At 42.0% G+C, this 20,961-nt stretch overlaps 1 long non-coding RNA gene and 1 pseudogene across 1 annotated transcript in view; both read right to left on the bottom strand.

Annotated features, from left to right (window-relative positions):
* LOC102471601 (sphingolipid delta(4)-desaturase DES1-like) overlaps positions 1-2,375 on the bottom strand; it is a 22,451-nt pseudogene extending 20,076 nt beyond the window's left edge.
* The window catches only part of LOC114008546 (uncharacterized), a 60,639-nt gene extending 40,829 nt beyond the window's left edge, over positions 1-19,810 (bottom strand). Inside the window, exons 1-3 of the long non-coding RNA XR_003550062.1 lie at positions 19,717-19,810; positions 17,846-18,030; positions 17,229-17,365 (exon numbers count right to left, since the gene is read on the bottom strand). This is a non-coding gene — a long non-coding RNA (uncharacterized LOC114008546). The remainder of the gene's footprint in view (positions 1-17,228; positions 17,366-17,845; positions 18,031-19,716) is intronic.
* Positions 19,811-20,961: the final 1,151 nt, after the last annotated feature.

Genomic DNA, 20,961 nt, shown 5'->3' with positions numbered 1-20,961 from the left:
CAATATACAGTGTACTCTGGATGGAAAATCTCATTTTGTATGCTGTAATGATGTATAGTGAATAAATGTAAATAAATAAATTTAAATAAAAAAGAATTATTTAATTTTATTTACTGATTCATTTCTTTTCATTTGAGCAGAGAAAGACAGACACACAGAGAGAAGAAAAGTGAGAAAGCAAGTCACCAGGTCCAGGACTCAAACCATGGTCAGCCATGTGGGAGTGTCCAGCACCTTAACCACCACACTCCCTAACCACCACACTAACTGCTGACCCCTTGGCTGTTTTAATAAAGTAAATTTTTATAGTAAAAATAATTTACTAGAAATAACTTCTTTCTGCCTTAGGGTGCATGTGCTTGCTGGAGAGACAGTGGCAGTAAGAGGGAAAGTGAGAAATCACCCCCTAGGGGGGATGGCCACATCCCAATCCCTTTTTCTCCATTTTCCTCCTGGGATCTTGGGCATGCACACACATGTGCCCAGCATGAGTTTCAAACCACCAGGTCTGGGACTTGAACTACGGTCATCCATGTGGGAGTCTAGTGACATAACCACTACGTCATCTGTTGGGCCCTAGAAATAGCTTTTAAAAGCTTGTCTTACATGTTTATGACTTGACAGATGTAGATAAGAACATCCTCAGTGACAGGAACACAGTGAGCACGTTCCCTGCGAATAAAGCTGAGCACTACACAGGCCGACACTGCAAAGCCAGATTAGCTTCTTGATACCATGGAGATCAGCCTCTGAAATGGTACCAGGGATAAGCATCACTGGTCTTAAGTTTAATAATGTAAAAATTACACTTTATCAGCTACTTTAAAGTTGCAGGGGAAAATTCCGTCGGCTATAATGATATTTAATCCAGTGTCACCACCCCTTTTGATGCCTCTTCATTCTTGAGTAGGGACTTACTGTATCATCCACCACAAAATCATACAGAACTTTTATCCAGAATCATAGTGAGGAAGGCTGTCATAGTATTCAGCTGCAATTTTTCTCACCAGTGGAAGGTGTTTTCCAGGAATGTTGGAGAAGTCATCGTGTTCATTATAATAACTCGTGTTGAAGGTAAGGAAATTCAGAGCCCCATAATTTGAGAAATTTCATGTCCCTTTAAGAACATGCAATGTTCAGTTTTGAAATGTCCAGAAATTGGTTGAAAACCTAGACCAAGTGAAGATGCTGTCAACATGTAGACTAAAGATCTAATTCCTAAAACGTAGTAACTGAGACCATTAAAAGCAATCTGGGCTACAGTATTGATCATTTCCAGATAAGAAACTGTTTTGGAGTTGGTCAACAGAGGCCAACATGCATAAAACCAAGGCTGAAGAATAACCCAAATTAATGTTCTTTTTTTAAATTTAAATTTTATTTATCATAATTTTATATTACATTTAATCACATATATTTTTATAGTGAATTACATTTCTTTTTCCAGCATGATTACCATGTATATCAGTGAAGACAAAGACATTACTATCCACATCATCATCAAATAGCTTTTCATTATTTTTTCCCAGATTATCATTATTATTTTTTTAGACAATCATTATATATCATTTGGCTTGTAAAGAGAATTTACCCAACATAAGATACTTCTCAGACCAGTCCAGTTGAGAATACTATTCATGTTATCATCAACAGGTAGTAAGCCATTTCTGTGTCCCACTAACGTCATGCCTCTCTATTTGTTCTTGTGCTATCCTTCTCTATACTCTTCCCTTCTCCTTCCTCCCCGTTCCACACTGTCTTCAGCATTCATAACTATTTTCATTGCTTCTATGCCCACCTATATTTCAATCTCTACCATAAAGTGCAGAGAGTCAGTATATATTAAGTGGAGACATACAATATCTTTCTTTCATAGCCTGGCTTCCTTCACTCAGCAGTAGATCTTCCACATTCGACTATTTTCTTTCAAATGCCAGGATCCTTTGATTTTGTGGCTTAATAGTATTCCATAGAGTTTATGTGCCACACTTTTTTCCCAAGTACCATTCTGAAAGCACTACAGAAGAACCAGCCCTTGAATCTGGCAGTAATATCCACATCAATGCTATCAGCTCCAAGGTATCGATGATGCTCCATGTGATACCTCTTGAGGGAAACGGAGTATGGAACTCCAATAGGAAGATTAGCAAATATTCCAGACCAGCGATTCCACATGGCCCCATAGGTGCCAAAGGCACTAGTGTGGAAAATTTCAGGAATAGCCAGATTAATGCAGCTGGCAAAGGGATAGGCCTAAACTATGACCTGTGTCCAGTCTAAGTCTTTTACTAAGTAAACTGCAAACAACCTGGTGAGAGCCACCATAATTATAATCATATCGAGTTGGGATCAGGTTTCATCAAGGATTTTATCTCTGGACATTTTGCCAGGATCTCCTTGCACCAGTTCACATGGGGCTGGTCAGTGTAGATCCACTGGAAGTCCTCCCATGAAATGCAGCTTTCCTGGTGGTTGCTTGGAGCTTGCTCCAAACTCTTGCTTCCAGCCCAGCTCTTTCAAGATGGGGGGGGCTGCTGCAGGGACCCCCCAGCTTCTCCCTACAGAACATCTTAAAATCCAGATTCCCAAGACCAGCAGATGGTGTAAAGGTTACATTGCTGGATTCCCACGTAGGCAACACAATTCAAGTACCGGATCTGATGGCTTAAAACTCACTCCAGGCACGTGTGTGTGGGTGCATACCCACGGTCCCAAGAGGAGAATGAAGAAGGGGTTGCAGCATGGCCACCTCTTCTGGGGGGTGATTTCTTGCTTCCTGTCTCTCTGTCTCTCTGGTGAGTGCATGAGCCCTGTCGCAAAATTCTCTTAAAAAAAAAAAATGAAATCTAGATTCTCAGCCCCACTCCAGACCCACTGATCTCTGAGAGGTGATTTTCACACTGAAGTTTGAGAAGCTTAATTCAATTCATTCAGAACATACATTATGTACTCACTGTTTACCCAGCATTGTTCTCAGCTTTTTCAAAATGCCTTCACTTTACAGTCTTTTATTTTTGCCTCACTGCTATTTTGTACACTTCTTGAGAAGGACCATGTAAGTTTCCTCTGCACATTGAGATGTCTGACACAGAGAAACTACCTGATACGTAATTGTTTTTAGATTAAATGAATGTCAAATGTTCTGTATCCTTGGCTGTACCTTTGCATCTGAGAATCTTCATTCAAGTTTTATATGGGGAGCTGGGACCAAAGTCAGAGGACCAAACATGGTCTGATCAGAGAGGAAGAGTCACATCCCTGGTCTGCATAGCTGATTTCCATCATGGGACCAAATTAGTTTAGATAAATTAGTTTTCTTAAGAAGATTATTATTAAAATAACCATCATCTAAAGATCTTGAATATTTTTTCTTTCATGATAAGTCATGCCTTTCCTATATTTTCCATTAAGTCACTTGTGAGAAACCAACTTCTGGGCAGAATTTAGGATTTGCAATTGTGCATTCAATCAAGAACTGCTTAGGAACTATTGTGCCCCTCATCGGTACTCAGCACTCTTCCAGGATGTTTGGATACAGAAAGAAATACAGTGCAGGAGCAAACAATGTTACAGGATTATTTAATCATTACTTTTTTTTAATTATTAGATTGAGGATGTTACCTCATAGAAAAAAATCTGTTCAATATGGATTCTGTCGCTCAATGTTTTCGCAGTCCCTCCTAGCTAAAGATCATTAGAGGCTCAGAGAATGTCCTCTGTAGCTCCATCAGTCATTATTTAAAATTGTTCCACAGTGAGCTAGTGGGTGGCATGGTGGTTAAAGCTCTGTATTCCCACATGGCCAACCACGGTTGAGTCCTAGACCTGGTGAATTGAAAATCATACCAGGTGCATGTGTATGTGTGCCCAAAATCCTAAGAGGAGAATGGAGCAAAGGGATTATGGCATGACCATCCCCTTGGAAAGTGTAGGAGGGTTATTTCTCACTTTCCATCTCTCTGTCTCTCTCCAGTGAACACATATGCCCTATGGCAAAAACCTTTAAAAGGGGGGGGGAGAGAAAGAAAGGAAGGAAGGAAGGAAGGAAGGAAGGAAGGAAGGGAGGGAGGAAGGGAGAGAAAGAGAGAGAGAAAGAGAGAAAGAGAGAAAGAGAGAAAGAAAGAAAGAAAGAAAGAAAGAAAGAAAGAAAGAAAGAAAGAAAGAAAGAAAGAAAGAAAGAAAGAAAGAAAGAAAAAGAAAGAAAGAGAAAAGAGCAAACGAACGAACTGGTTACACAGTTCAGGACCAAGGACAGAACTCTACATGCCTAGAAACAAAAACTCAGGTCTAATTCAATTTGTGTACTAGGGAGTCAGAGATTATTAGACACAACCACAGACTTCTAAGAAAATCATGACTATGGTTGTCACAGGCACACAGCATGCAGGTACAGTGTAATGTGATGATGACCACCAGCCATATACAGATCATATTTCTCCTGTGGTTCTCCAAGATCCTATGAGATTTGTCAATCATGTTCAAGTCATGCACATGGAGAGCTAAGACTTGTTTGGAAATATAGGTTGGCGAAATATTTTAGAGTTACGATTTCCCTTTTGCCTTGGGCTACATCTGTCCAAATTGAATTTACTCGAACAACGGGATAGCTATTACGGCGGCACACTTTCAGCACTGAATCTAATGAGATGGCTTTGGATACTATTAAAAGTTAAATCAGTCGATAAATGAAATATTAAAATCACCAGAGAATTGGCCCAATGTACAAAATATTAACATTGCAAGCACTAAATCAAGCACTGAACATGAATTTAGCCAAAGCCATTAAAACAAGACTGTGGACTCTGTCCTAGACTTTGGAGCTGTGCCTGAGGAGAGCGCTTCAAAAGCTCAGGTCTGCCTCTCCTTAGAGACTTGGAGAGTACAAGCTCCACGAAGAGGGCTCTCTCGGGACTCTAGACACGGGAAAGCCTGCTCTGGGAACTCACAGCACTTAGAAAACGATGCATCGAATCACAGAGTGATGTGACAAGTGCCTTATCTAGTAATCATCTCACTCCACACTAAACCACGAAGCCCCGAGTCTCACTTTACTCCACACTCAGTGTTCTCTCTCTTTTTTTGTTAAATATTTTCATTTTATTTATAATACAGTAAATAACCAAAGCTACAATGCATAGGAAGCATCTTCAAAAAGTTCCTGAAGAGCATATTATGAAAAAAAAAAACTATACATGGATTTCAAAAATGGTTTTCACATCAAAATAACTTGTAATTCCATTTCCCTATAAACCTTAAGGACCCTTTGCATAAATCTGAGATTTAGGATCTTCTTTTATCTCCTTTTTAATTTTAATTTATATTTCATCACATATATCTTTACAGTGTCCAACATTGCTTTTTCCAGCATGAATACCATGCATGTAAGTCAAGACAAAGATATTACTATATAGATTATCGACAAATTGCTTTTCATCTTTTTGTCAATGAAATGTACTTTTTTTCCTTTCTCTCTTTCTCTCTCCCTCCCTCCCGCCCACCTCCTATTTCCTTGAGTCCCCTAAGAGTTAACCTGTCAAAGTTACATGCACTCTTCAAGTTCAAACCTCAGCTCTTCCAAGAGCCTTCTCTGATGCCTCTATCAGGAGTATCCTCTCCTCCAAAATTAATCCTTGCTCCCACGGCTTGATGGATGGACCTTTATTGTAATTCAAGTCTGCTTCAAGTTACAGTTATTTGTGCAAACATGTGTCACTGTCTTGGAATACGTTATCCCAGAATCATACCCTGAGACAAGGATTCAGATGGAAATGCTGTCTTTGGCAGGTATACAGACCATAGGAGGGTACTGGACTCATGATACAGAGAAGCCACACAGTCTGTAAAAGGTGTAGTGTTCGGCAAATTACCGGTAGGTCACTTACGCTTGATCCTAAAGAGAAACTTTGAGAAATGGTAAAGAACGCACCCCTCAGAATGACCCACCTAAGGGACAATAGAACTGGGGTATTTATACAGCAACTTCCATAAGTACTACTCCAGGGCTACTCCTATGGCCTGCTCGCCAGCACAAACCGCCACCTGCAGGAAGAACGGCTTCCTGCAGTTCCAAGAAAAATACATTCAGACAAAGAGTATGCTATAGGCTAAATGGAGTCCTTCAAATTTCACATGTGGAAGCTTTAACTTCTGACGTGACTATATTTGGAGATAAAGATTTTAGGAGGTATTTAAGGATAGATGAAATCATGAGAGGGCTTAATCTTATAGGACTGGCCTGGCATCTCTCTCTCTCTCTCTCTCTCGCTGTCTCTCTCTGCACGCACTAAAGAAAGGCCATCTGAAACAAAGAGAGAAGGGAGCCATCTGCAAGCGAGAGAGAGAGTACTCACCAGAACCCAACCAAGCTGGTACCTTGATCATGGACTTTTGCCCTTCGAAACTGTGAAAAAGAAAAGGTGTGAGACAGAGAAACAGAAAGTGAGAAATGCCCCCCCAACACACACACACACACACACACAGGGGGAAAGCCATGGTGCAATCCCTTCTATTCCAGTCTCCTCTCGGGATTTGGGACATGCATGCGCACACACCCAGTGTGAGTGTAAACCATCAGGTCTGGGACTCAAACTGCAATTGACTATTTGGGTGTCCAGCAACATAACCAATATGCCATCTGCTTGTCCTGGGCAGTGTGTATTCTTATGAAACTACTACCACAGGAAAGATATGGAAACATTTCCATCACTCAAAGATCCCCTTACGCCTCTTACAAGTCAACCCCACCCTTACGTGGCCCTAAGTTACCACTTACCACTGACCTGCTTTCTGTCACTGTGATCAGAATTGTCTTTCCTAGAGTTTAATATGTAATCACATACTAGACAGGTCTTTGAGTCTGGCTTCTTTGTCCCAGCATACTGCTTTGAGAGTTATCCACATTGATTTATGTATCAACAGTTCACCTTTTTTTTTTTAACTGCTAAGTAGAATTCCATTATGCGAAGATACCACAGTCGTAACAGGTAATAGACTTTGGGATTATATTGTGTTAAGGCTATTATTAATTAAGGTCGTTATCATTTGTGTATAAGCTTTGTGGGGACATATATTTTCATTTATGTTGAATAGCTTCCAAGAAGTAGAATGGCTTGGTCATATTGTAAGTTTATGTGAAACTGTGTACTGGGCACTTCTAATTTACCTCATTTAATTTTGTTGATCTTGCAACAATGAGTGTACTTCTATTCCTGCATTTTGAATAAACTGAAGCTTGGAGGGGGTAAATGACCTCCCTAAGCTCATACCGTTGTAAAGATGGATATGAGCAATGCACGCACGTTCATGTCACTGGGAAATGTATGCTCTTTCCACCGTATCACTTTGCTTTCTTTTATTAACTCAACAAAGAAGACCTAATGTTGAATCCATGTACATGAATAAAAAGTTACTTATATTCTTTGTGCTAGTCCATCCTGTGGATAATTCAGAGCCTGGGTAATTTCAGAGAAAAGAGGTTTATTGGGCTCACAGTTTGGAGTCTGGAGTCCAGGGGCTGCCTCTGGTGAGAGCCTTCTTCCTGGTAGGTGACATGGCAGAGGACAGGGGCTTGTGCAGAGCGTTTGTCCATTTCTCTGCTTCATCCTCATTCTCTCCCTGACAAGCCCAGCAAGAACTCAATCCTGGGGGCCTGATCCCAATGCCCAATCACTTCCCAAAGGCTTCCCCTTTCAACGCCATAATCAAGTTAAATCTCTCTCTTTTTAAGAGTCACTCATTCGTTTCTTATATTAGAGAGAGAGAGAGCCAGTCACCCCCAGTACGATCTTTATTTTTTATTTTTAGTTTATTTATTTACATTCTCCAGAAGGGTCTTTATGCCACAATCCACCTCTAGCCTCAGTCAGTCTGGATCATGGGCATGCCTGGCATGTCCCAGAAGGATGTGGGACATGAACTCAGTACCTTCCTACGTGGGTCCAGCATCACAGAGCATTGCTTTAACCTATGGCACCAGCTGGCCCTGCATCTCCTAATACTTTCATGATACAAATTCCAACACATGCATTTTGGGGGATACATTCAAGCCATAGACTCTTTCTAATCTCTACATTTATGTAGTCTAGAGAAGTTGGGGGACCGCATTGGAATGAGGCAACCCCAGAGAAGGGAGGAGAGGTGGTTACACAGGCGGAGAACATAACTGGACCTGGGTAGGCCAAGCACAAAGATATCGCCACTTACCACAAAAGCTACTGAAAGGAAAGCAGGAGCTTCTACCCACCAACCTGGAGTCCATATTTTGGAAGCCAGAACTGAATGCCCACAGCTTGTCAAGATGAGAACAGAACCTATTACTAAACAACATGAAGGAGATAGTCATTTTTTCTCAAATAGTGTCTCAGAAAGTTTTAAATTTTAACCTCTAAGAGGCCAAGAAAAGTTATAGTAGCACATGAGATCAGCCCAAATGCTGACCGAAGCAATCCAATCAATTGAAGCCAGTAAATACCACTCTACACAGACTTCGGAACTCACAAACTCCAGAATCAATTCACTGGAACAAGGAAATAAAGGAGGTAGTGGAGGTTAAGTTCAAATCTTTAGCAGAATTCTTCAGGGACGACTTGGCCTGTACGGAGAATCTGTTACTGCTAAAGATGCAAAGTTTGGCTAATGTCCAGAAATAGAGGCTATTAAAAATGCATTAGAAGTGTCATGTTTACATTTCTATAGTCGACTAAAAGCCTCCGCTCATGTAAAATGAGGCCTCCTCTGTATATGATGGTCTTTAGTCCCTGTCAAAAGAAATAAGGTGCTGAAGGGACCAGCAGTTAGTGTAATGGCTATGTCGCTGGACTCCCATGTAGTCGATCGTGGTTCAGGTCTCAGACCCAGTGGCTTAAACTCACGCCAGGCACATATGCATGCATGCCCAGGATCCCAAGAGGAGAATGGAGGAGAAGGGATTGCAGAGTGGTCATCCCCCCTGGAGAGGGATTTCTCACCTTCTGTCCCTCTGTCTCTCTCTGTTTTTATGGTGAGCATATGTGCCCAATAGTAAAAAAAAAACTCTAAAAAAATAAATAAAAATAAGGTGCTTAGATTTCACAGAATTACAAATCTTAGAAGTGTGCAGAGCAGTCCTGAGTCCATGACCAGGATCTGGACTTGAGACAACAACTCGGAGGCGTACATGCCAATCCTGACCCAGTTCCACCGCGTGTCACACACTGCTCTAGGACTCACTTTGAAACTAGTAACGGAAGATAAAACACTCCCTGTTCCTTACCTCGTGGAGGCTCTGGGATGAACTCAAGTGCTTTGGAAAGACAAGGTGCTATGATAACATGAGGTTATTAAAAATACTTAAATTGTTTAAATGTTGACAGTTCTGGATAGCATAACGTGATACCATAGCCTGGGTGGTTTAAACATGGGAAGTTAATTCTCACAGTTCAGGAGACTTGGAGTCAGAGCTCAGCGGGCCAGCAGGTCAGAACCAGGGAGGGCCCCTTCTTCTGAAATACTTACATGGTATAAAGAGGAAGCTGGAGCTCTCTGATGTGCATGGTCTCAGGGCACTAATTCCAGTCATGAAGGCTCCATCCTCATGACCTACTGGTCTAAAGGCATCACTTCCTGATACCATCACATTGGGGCCTGGGATTTCAACACATAATACTGGACAGGGCCCAGACATCCAGTTCATGACAAATGCTTTACTGTTAATTGCTAAAAGTTTATTAGTAATTGTTAAAATATATTTCTACCAGATGGAGCATATATATTCATATTTTTCCCTTCAAATTGTTGTTAAAATAATAAGAAAATCATTTTGAAAGTGTAAATCCAGAGGCAAGAAACTTATCAAAGGCTGCCACTGGAAAAAAAATAGAAGCCAATCAATTTCTGAAGCTGTTGGGGAGAGTGGTGAAGGGAAGTTACCCCAAGGACTCTTAGACAAATACCTATAGGAAGTCACCTGAGAACTAGAACATGAACGCACCAGGCCCACCAAAAGTAGGTGTGAGACAGAAGACTAAAGATAAGGAAGAAAGATGAAGGTCTACAGAGAGAGGGGAGTTGTGAAACCCCTAACCCCCACCAAGGCCATTCTTACTCTGAGAAGCTATTCCTTCTGCAGACATTTATTCTTCGCACTAGATCCACAAATCCCAGGAACATGATATGAAAGATGATGTATTGGGGATCTGGGAAGAAAATGCTACAACTTCTAACATGTGATTTTATTTTAAGAGAGATTTTTGCTACAAGGTGCTTGTGCTCGCCAGAGACACAGAGAGATAGACAGAGAGTGAAAAATAATCCCCCAGGGGAGATGGCCATGCCACAATCCCTTCTCCTCCATTCTCTACTCTGGATTTTGGGCATTCAAATGTGCCCAGCGTGAGTTTTCAGCTCCCAGGAGTTTTCAGCTCACAGGTCCAGGACTCGAACCATGGTCAACTACATGGGAGTCCAGTGACATAACCATTATACCATCTGCTGGTCACTGTTCTAAAAAAAAAAATTAAAATAGGGGCCAGCAGGTGGCCTGGGGGTTAAGGTGCTGGACTTCCATGTGGCCAACCACAGTTCAAGTCTCAGACCCATTGGCTGACTTTCATCATGCCAGGAGTATATGCATGTGTGACCAAAATCCCAGGAGGAGAATAAAAGAGAAGGGATTGTGGCATGGCAATCCCTGCAAGGGGGTGATTTCTCACCTTTCCTCTCACTATCTCTCTCTGTGTCTCTCTGGTGAATGCACATGCTTATGGCAAAAACCTAAAAATAAAATAAACTTTACTAACATTTACTACACTGCCTGGGAACAAGGTATGTAAAGTACCTGTACAGAAATGTACAGAAGTGAATAGCAAGAACAAAGACCATGTTAGTTCTAAAGAAATGGGGAAAAAGGGACCCGCAGATGGCATGGTGGTTACATCACTGGACTCCCACAGTCAACCATGGTTAGAATCCCGGACCCAGAGTCTTGAAACTCATGCTGGGCATGTGTGCGTGCATGTCCAAAATTCCAAGAGGAGAATGGAGAAGGGATTGTGGTGTGGCCAACCTTCCTGGGGGGTGCTTTCTCACTTTCTGTCTCTCTGTCTGTCTGGTAAGTGCACATGCCCTATAGCAAAAATCTCTCTAAAAGAAGAAAAAAATGGAAGCAGAAAGGTATGTGCCAGTGTGATGGAGACTGAAAAGAGGCGTTACGTGAGAGTCTACATATCAGACCGTGGGACCCTTACCTCAGACCCTGCCTCTGCCCAAGGAAGTGCCTCCCATGAAGGAGACTACAGAGAAATTTGCTGGAGAAGTGATCAATGTGAGAGGGAAGATTTACTTGTACTGACATTCAGGGGACCTCAGTGAAAAGGCCAGTAACCTACAGACTCACTTGTAGACAAGCCCTCTGCCCACACGAAGACACAGAGAAAACTTCATTTATTTGTAAGTCCACTGTTAAGTATGAGCGGACAACGAAAACGAGAAATAAATAGAAATTAGAGAAAAGCCTAACATGAAAGACAAAACAGAACTGGAAAAAACAGATAATGGTGGGAGTAGAGAAAACATTCTAAACCAAAATATGTAACTTTAATCCCAAGTGGAGGAAAGCAGAAATACATGCATAGAGAATAAACATGTTATTTGATTCAATCATACCCAAATAGTTAGAGTGATATTAGCTTTATCATGCTAGAACTATACTGGAAGAACAGAGGGAGGGGAAGTAGGTGAGTGGCCGCTCATAATAAGGCTTAATTCTTTTCTACCACAATTAGAAGACAACAGGCAATATCTTAAGATGACAACCTATGAACGGTAGTATAGGACTCTGGGAAGATGGTACTGATATAAGTGAGTCTCTTTTTTTTTTAATTGCCAGAGGGTATGTGGACTCACCAGAGAAAGAGAGAGGAGGGGAGGGTGAAAGCATCCCCCAAGGGAAGTGTTATATTGCAATCCTCTTCTCAGTTTTTCCATCCTGCCACAATTTGAGGCATACATATGCCTGGTATGTCCTTCAAGTCACCAGAGCTAGAATCTGAACTGTAATCAGCCATGTGGGAGGCAGATCCTTAACCACTAGGCTCCTGTATCTTTTTCAACTTCTCAGATCACCCCCTAAAAACACCTAGAACAGAAGCTGGTAGGTGGCATGGTGGTTAAAGTGATGGACTCCCACAAGGCCGACCACAATTTGATCCCAGGCCTGGCAGCTTGCTTTCTCAATCACCCTTTCTCTCTCTCTCTCTGTCTCTCTGGTCAAATTAAAAAATAATAACAACAAATGGAATTAAATAAATAAATAATTCTAAAAAAAAAAAATAAACCCTAAAACAACTATGACAGCAAAAACAAAACCAACAGGCAACCTATACCATCCAACCAGGAGACAATGTACATCCATGAGCTCCAGCTCGTGAGTGGATGAGGACAAAGCACGGACAGCTCAGGCCCTACACACAGACGGGCAGGTCGGGGAGAGTTAGGACATATTTTTCTGCTTTCCTATGCAAAAATATCCCTTACCCAGTGATCCAATATTAGCATCTGTGCAAAAGGAAGCAGATAGAAGGTGCTACTGGTGGGCCTTAAAATTACCAAATAACCAACAAGTTTTCTCTCAAAAATTCAGAGTGCCAATTCATTGCAACATCTGGAGCTGAGAAGGGTTTACACACTGCAACAGCGAGGGAGTACAGGTGCCCCTGTGTGCCCGCTATATGAAGTCATGTAGACCAACCCTGGAAATTCTCAGAATTAACAGGTCAGAGTCCCTTTCCAGAAAAAAAGAAAAAAGAAAAACACCACACTGAGGAAAAACTGGAGCTAGAATCCACATTGAGAGTAACAGGGACAATAAAGAAAAGATTAAAAAAAAAAGGCCTCAATAACATTGGAAAAGGAGAACAGAGCCAGAAAAGTCTAGAAAGTAGTGCATGTACCTTTAACAAAAACAGTAAAGAAGAAAATGCTCACTCATAAGATTTAAAAAAAAAAAAATTACCTCTCCTAATCCAGGCCTCTCGTTTACTACTTCAGAAAAACTAATTTCACATAAAACTGACTGTTAGAATGGATCAATACCAAATGTATGCAAAGTTATTGAAATAAATGGAAATAAAGAGTAGCATAACATCCCCACGAATAACAAAATCAAATCAGAAAAGCAAATCCACAAAACAGATGAACACTATAACTTGATATCCCCAAACAAGCTAAAATAATGGGGCTTTAGGAAAGTCAGGATGCATTTCTGCACATAAAAATATAGAAAAATACGCATGACTTTTCCAAAAGCCCAATATATTAAAGAGTGATATAAGGTATAAAATAATGTAATTCAGAATTCTTAAAAAATAGGGAATGAGGCAATAAAGCATAAGGGGAAAATAAGACATTTGGAGACCAGCAGACAGTGTAATGGTTATGCTGCTGGACTCCCATGCAGTCAACGGTGGTTCAAGTCCTGGACCCAGTACACCAGGCATGTGAGCATGCATGCCCAAAATCCCAAGACGAGAATGGAGGAGAAAGAATTGTAGCATGGCCATTCCCCCTGGGGGGGTGATTTCTCACTTTCTGTCTCTCTGTCTCGCCAGCGAGTACACACACACCCTATAGCAAAAGTCTTTCTCAAAAACAAATTAAAAATACATTTTAAAATTTATTTTTAAAAATGAGGGCAAAAGCAGAAAATAAGAGTTATTAAACATTGTAGATGATACTTAAATATAAGGTTAAGTGCAGGGGACTTTGAAGGGAAAAACTGTAATGAAAAGATTTATAAAGAAACAAATTTATAAAATAGGATATGATTCAACATGGGAGACCCCAAAGACCAAAATCTTAAATAAATAAGAAACAGAATACTAAAAACTAAAATTCAAAAGTTTCCATAATTGTGTGTATATATATGTATATATATATATATATATATATACACATACACACATATATATACATATATGTACATACACACATTTTGTTTTGTTTTGTTTTTGCTATAGGGCACGTGCGCTCACCAGAAAGACAGAGAGAGAGAGAAAAAGTCAGAAATCACCCCCCGGGGGGGATGGCTATGCTGCAATCCCTTCTCCTCCATTCTCCTCTTGGGATCTTGGGCATGCATGCACACGTGCCTGGCGTGATTTTAAGTCACCAGGTCCAGGACTCGAACGAACTGTGGTCGACTACATGGGAGTCCAGCGACATAGCCATTACACTAACTGCTGGTCCCTATACATACACATATTTAAAGTTCATATTTATCTGAGAAAATCAGCCCAGAATAGCCATGATCAGGCATCCCTTGGTAAACCTACAAACCAAACACCAAGTGAACTCTAAAGTCAAAAAAACATATTGTCATCGGAATTCTTTTTAGAGAGATTTTTGCTTTAGGGTGCATACACTCACTGGAGAGACAGAGACAGAGAAAGAAAGAAAGTGAAAAATCATCCCCCTGGGGTAGGGCCACATCGCAATCCCTTCTCCATTTTCCTCCAGGGATGATGTACACACGCTCGGCATGATTTTGAAGCCACTGGATCCAGGGCTTGAACTGCAGTTGGCCATGTGGGGGTCCAGAAAGGTAACCACTACATCATCTGCTGGTCCCAGTCATCAGGAATTTTGGCAAAAGGACTGAATCCAAAAGCAACTGGAGTAACATTTGAAACCTTAAATAAAAATGGTTATGAATGAGAGACTTCATAATCTGTCAAGGTAACACGTAAGTATAAAGACTGAAGACAAATTGGCTTCCAAATACAGCAATTCTAGACATATCATTTCCTTGAGTCCTTCCTAAAATTTTACTGGAGAATGAGATTTGGGTAACAAAACTGGCTGACATACTGGCATAAAGATTTGGTGAGCGTTCAATATTTATTTATATGAAGAATTCAGACCAAATATAGAAAGAATACGGTAAATGATGGCTATTTGCCCTGCCAACATAGACATAGTACTACAAATAAATAAATAAATAAATAAATAAATAAATAAAGGAAAAATGAGAAGAGCATACATCATTTTTTAAAAAACATATTGATGGAGGGACCAGCAGTTAGCGTAATGGCTATGTCGCTGGACTCCCACGTAGTCGACCCCGGTTCGCGTCCCGAACCCACCCAGTGGCTTAGAACTCACTCCGGGCGCGTGTGCGTGCGTGCCCAAGATCCCAAGAGGAGTACAGAGGAGAGGGGATTGCGGCGTGACCATCCCCCCAGGGGGTGATTTCTCGCTTTTTATCTCTCTGTCTCTCTCTGTCTGTCTGGTGAGCGCACGCACCCTATAGCAAAAACCTCTCAAAAAAAAAAAAATATTGATGGAGATGCTGGTACTGCTACTTTAAGAATGTTTTATGTGGCCAGCCCCATAGCCTAGTGGTTAAGGGAGGCAGAACCCACATGGCCAACTGCAATTCAAATCCTGGCCTCAGCGTGCCAGGCACTTTGTGTGTGCACTCAAAATCCTGAAAGGAGGGAGAAATGGAAGAAAAGGGGCTGCTGCAGTGTTACCATTCCTCAAGGCAGGGTGCTCCCTCCCTCTTCCTCTCTCCCTTGCTCTTTCACTCTCTCACTCTGTGTCTCTTTGTCTTTCTCAGGTGAGTGAACATGCCCTCTCACATTTTTAAAAAACAGAATATTTTCTGTCAAGGTAGGATGAGAAATGAATACTTATGTGATATCTCATTTCTATACATTCCTCAGGGCCTTGAAAATCAGGATTTTCTGTGTTTAAAAAAAGGGAGGGGGAGGGAGGCACCTTGTAATACTACATTTGAATTGGAAATGGAGAAAACATCAGTAGGAACGTGTGTGTGTGTGTGTGTGTGTGTGTGTGTGTGTGCGTGCGTGCATTCTAGCTATATATAGTGAGAGTACCGAAAAACAGCAGTCCATGTCTATCCCAGTGCCAGAAACACAGTACATACACCCAATAAATAAATACATATACCTAATAAATAAGTACTTCATTTCATTCCAGAATCACAGAGTGACCCTGTATTCTAAATCAGTGTTGCCTCTGTATGCTTTGCCAAAATGACCGTAATGCTTAAGAAACAAGTGCCTATAACACGGGAAAGTTTAACTAGGAAGGTAGAGGCTAAAATATACAATAGTTGTGTCTAAAGCTGAGGTTTAGCAATTTAGGCAAGCTAACTTCACAAATGGTATCGGGAGGAAGATCTGATTATGTTTTTTAAAAAACAATTATTTAATTTAATTTATTATTATTATTTTTAATTTGGCCAGAAGAGATGGAAAGAAAGAGGAAAAGTGAGAAAGCAAGTTGACTGGGACTCAAACCACAGTCAGCCATGTGGGAGTCCAGCACCTTAATTACCTTTACATTAAGTAAAATTAATATAGGGCCTGCAGGGAGATCATTATATTAAGTAATGACCCCCATTACATTAAGTAAAACAAAATACGCAAAAGTGCCCAACACTTTATAGGCACATAGTGGTTATGCAAAAATGTATTTATAATAATTTAAATTTTTTTTTCACCAGAGGGTACATGTGCTCACTAGAGAGAGAGGAGGAGGGAGGGTAAGAAAGCACAACCCATGGTTGGAGGGATGGTTGCACCATAATCACTTATCACTCCTCCTCCATTTCTCCTTGCAGGACTGTGGGCATGCTCACACACATACTTGATGTCTTTTTCTTTTCCTTTATTTTTTTTTTTAAGAGAGATTTTTTGCCTTAGGGCATGTACATTCACTGGAGAGAGAAAGACAGACAGACACAGTGAGAGGGAAGTGAGAAATCACTCCCTTGTGGGGGGTGGGGTAGCCACACTGCAATTCTCCTGGGATCTTGGGCACGCACACACACACACACATGCGTGCGCCTGGTGTGAGTTTCGAGCCACTAGGTCCGGGACTCAAACCATGGCTAACCATGTGGGAGTCCTCACTAGGTGCAGGACTCAAACCATGGCTAACCATGTGGGAGTTCAGAAACATAACCACTGCACCATCTACTGGTCTCTCACCTGATGTGTTTTTCACACCACTGAGTTCAGGATTCAAACCACACAGTTGGCCACAGAATCTAGGGCCTCAGTGAATGGCCCGAACAATAATCACAGAGGGTCCTTGACCAAAGGCACTTTTTAACTAAGTCACAACCCACATGTAGCTACTTCAGGGCCAACATCTAACCCTCCCTGGTTTGTGGTGGATAAAAACCAAACTAAATAACTCGTGTGCTCTCATACGACATCACGCACCTGCAGAAGATAAGCCGAGTTCCTGCCCCAGAGGCTGAGAGGACAGCAGCGAGAGTGCCCGGGTAGGCTGCATGAGAGCAGCTCAAATCTCCTCAGTGTTCGAAGCAGAGATCAGCTTCCACTGGGTTTTTCAGAATCTGTTGAAGGGATGGTTTGTTCTTTATTGATGGGAATATTGACCCCAGGGGCTAAAGGGAATTTTCTGTTGAAAGAGTATCTCCGTAAACTTGGGCTGCCATAAATAAAGAGAAATAACTATGGTTTATAAGCAACCTGATACATTATTTCCCAGTTCTGGACCTGGGAAGCCCAAGGTTTCTGAGAGCTCTCTCCCTGCCTCTCAGCCAGCGTCTCTCCATGAACCCTCACATGGGGAGAAGAGAAGAGAGAAAACCAGGGCTGGGGTCTCCTTCCTGTCCTATAAGGGCAGCGACTGAACTGGATTAGGGCCACATGCTACGACCTCACTTAACCTTAATAACCTCCCTGCAGGCCCTACCTCCAAATATACCACTGTTGGAGGTTAGGACATCAACATATAAATTGCAGAGGAGAGAGGGTGAGACTTGGCTGTTCAATCTCTCACAAATACCTTAGTAGTAATAAAGTAATGATACCTTACATATGTAGCTCTTTATGGTTTACAATGTTTTCACACTCTGACTTTCATGGGATTCTCTCAGCCAAAGGTAAGCAGTAAAAGAGTCGTTACATCATTACATCACATTTGCAGATGAAACAGCATCAGGCTTTCTTTATAAGATGCAATTAAACCAGCTAGCTTCCTTCTTCATTTCAGAATCTTCTCAATTTGGTACATATATAGGTTGGATTTTTGTATAAGAAAAGAACAAAGTCACACTAAATATGTATATATTAAACTCGTTCTACCATTCAGGCAAAGGAGATGGGAAAAGTGGAGTAATCAGGTTCTTTTTCTCTCTCATTAATTCTCTCGCTCTTTTTCTCTTCCCCATCCTGACAAGGCCCAATTTTCAGTGTGATGCTTAATAAACTCTACCCAGTACAGGAACTTAGGTGCTTTGCAATATGGACCATACCTTGCCTCGCAAACCAGGAAGGTGGAACAGCTAGAATCTAGAACCATCTAATGCCATTTTCATTACAAAAACGTTTTATCAATACACTATGTTGGATTTTCCAGGTCTATTCACAAATGACTTAGAAATGCATAAGAATGCAATAAACATAAGGCCAGTGGAGCAGCAGTAATGCCTGACATTCTGCAAGTAGTCCCACATGAGGAGGTTCGCAGTTCAAGTCAGGCACCTCCCGTGTGCCCATGATCCATGGCTGGCTGAAGGCTGGGCGTGGATCTCAGTGTTAAGATCCTTTTGGGGGTTCTCTCTCTCTCTCTCTCTTCTCTCACTCAGTCTCCTATTCTTTATTTCTCTGTCTCTATCACTCACAGAAGAAATAAACACACTTAAAGAATACAATAAACATAGGATCACTAGCATATTAAGCACATAATAGAAACAACTCTGTCCAGGCGTGCACCATCTCCTCCCCTCCATGACAGGCCTATGGGGTAGAGACTGCTATTACCCCCGTATTACAGATGAGGAACCTAAAATGTAGGATAAATAATCTGCAGCTAGTATCAGATCAGTTGCTCACTTTGCATCAAAGTCTATACCCTCGCATACAATAGTCATTATTACTGATAATAAAAATGATTCATCAACAGTAAGAATGAATGGGCTTTAAGAACCCATTTCTGTATGATTTGACAGAATCTGATCACTCAATGGAGGTATATTTGGCTGTGAGAAGGCCCAGTGGGAGGGAACCTGGGGCACCTACACAAGCAGCCAACCAAGGCCCTCTGAGAATCTAGTGCCTCCCGGGTCCCTGGTGGCACCTTACGCCACTCATCTCCGCATTCTGCAAGGTAGAGCTTGCTGTCTGCTTTACAGATAAAGAGACTCTAACAAGGTAACCAGCAGGAAGTGGCCAAGCTGGGACAGAATGCGGGTGTGTGAGCCCACCAGTCTCTGCCTCTACACGGCCCCCAGCCAGAAGGGTGGGCACAGCTGTTTCTGGATGTTCTGATGACCACAACTGTCTAAAAACTTGTCCAAACAAGTTGGGCCTTAAAGTAGAGAAGCATGGGAGGTGGGTTGCCAGCAGGCTGGCCTCCAATCCGTACCTCTTAAATTCAGGTCAGCTCCGTGGCACAGCTCTGATGGACTGCCTGAGGGAAGCTGGATTCCACATGAGGACTGTGGCTCGAACCTACTGGCCTGGGCCTGGTTGTCCTGAAATATTCCAGACATACACACAAGTACCCAAGATCCTACAGGCTTGGGGCTGGAGGAAGGGAGTCATGGTATGACCAGAAATGCTGTTTCTATTTTTCTCTCACATTCACGCCCATGTGTGCACACACGCACACACATACACACACACATGCACACGCACACGTGCACACGTAGTTTATTATAAATAAAGAAAAAAAGAAAACCGGTGAGCCCTCGGCCACGTTAGGGAGATCAACGCAGCGCAGCAGGTGCCTTAAGGATTACGCATTTCTTCTTCCGTTTGAATTGCAGAGTGCCTATTCCACAGTTTTGTTGGTAAACATTCCTTATTGTACTTCATCTCCATGACAAGCCTATTGATACATCGTGGATAGTACTACCTCCATTTCATGGCCAAAGAGATTGCAGTTCAGAGATTAATGCACCCACACCCATCTAACCACGCAAAAGCCTGTGTTCCTACTTCTGCAGGCATGTCAGAGGGATAAGAAAGGACAGGTTAGCCCTCATACGACATTCTGGAGTAGGCTCTGCTTTATTCTCATTTTTCAGGTAAGGAAAGTGAGGCTTGGGAAAGTTGATGGCTCCTTAAAAGTCTCCAAACCTGAAAGGAAGGGTTTAGGATTTGAACGGAGAACATTTCCTGTCCGTTGCCCTCCTCAAGGGGAGGGTCCATGGTTTGTGCGTCTCTAGTATCCTTTCCATCCTTGTGCCACACACAGACAAGGATGAATGAGCTGCATGTCCCAGGAAAAGAAGGGAGGGAACCTGGGCAGGAATACATGCAAAATGGCGAACAAAACGTGTGGGCGAGAACACAGCCCGCCCCACGGTTCCTTTCCACCGCACACCGGGCCTGCTAACAGCATCCCCAGAGGTTTCATTTTGTTTCCGCATCTGGTATCTCTGGGACTGAGTGTTCCTTTCTGTCAATGACCTTTCCCCCATAGGCTGCCTTTTGTCACTCTCTAATGGCCTATTCACTGCTTTTCTCCACCTCTTTTATTCTTTTTTGGCTTCAAGAACATCCATTTTTCACTCAGCCAATAATTTTGCTCAATATCTAATTCATCTTCTGTCTTGAAATAAAGCCAAGTGGGGACGGGATACAATTATTTGTCGATTTCAAGCCAGCCCATATGTCTACCAGTGTGAGAGCTGGGCTTTCCTCATGGGCAAGCTTTGTTTTTAGTGGAATTACATTCTGGGACAGTGGCCTGGCTTGACCTCCTAAAGAACAAGCATAATACATCTTTTATCTCTCAGTACATTTTAGCCAAAATGTTTAAATCCCTTCTGTAGCTAAAGGCTGAGGCCAAGCACTGTCACCATGACCAAGAACAATATTGGTGGGTCCTCAGGTGCCAGTGCTGGGGACAGCCTTACCGCGTCCTAAACTCAGCCCAGCAGAGGAAAGCAGAGTGGTGAGAACTCACATTGTAGCTAGT

The sequence above is a fragment of the Tupaia chinensis genome, unplaced genomic scaffold (assembly GCF_000334495.1).
Source record: "Tupaia chinensis unplaced genomic scaffold, TupChi_1.0 Scaffold000045_1, whole genome shotgun sequence".
Lineage (NCBI taxonomy): Eukaryota > Metazoa > Chordata > Mammalia > Scandentia > Tupaiidae > Tupaia > Tupaia belangeri.
This window is presented reverse-complemented; position numbering and strand designations above follow the sequence as displayed.